This window comes from Octopus bimaculoides, chromosome 14 (genome assembly GCF_001194135.2).
Source record: "Octopus bimaculoides isolate UCB-OBI-ISO-001 chromosome 14, ASM119413v2, whole genome shotgun sequence".
NCBI classification, from domain to species: domain Eukaryota; kingdom Metazoa; phylum Mollusca; class Cephalopoda; order Octopoda; family Octopodidae; genus Octopus; species Octopus bimaculoides.
In genome coordinates this window covers 45,734,270-45,734,621 of record NC_068994.1, presented here as the reverse complement: position 1 = coordinate 45,734,621, position 352 = coordinate 45,734,270, and positions in this window count along the sequence as shown.

Here is a 352-nt window from a genome sequence, read left to right as displayed (position 1 = left end):
GATGATGATGATGATGATGATGATGATGATGATGATGATGATGGTGATGATGATGATGATGTTGATATTAATAATAATAATAATAATAATAATAATAATAATAATAATAATAATAATAATAATAATAATAATAAGCAACGTGTTCGTTTGTGGATTTTGAGGAAGACATGGGCATACATGAAGGGAGCTAGCATTCATACATGTATGTACGTATGTACGTATGTATATATATATATATATATATATAAAAACAAAAGTAAATGAGTATATGCATATATACGTACAGGTATGTGCATACCGACATCCACCTGTATGTATAGGTGCATATCTGGGTACAGGACATTGCAAACAA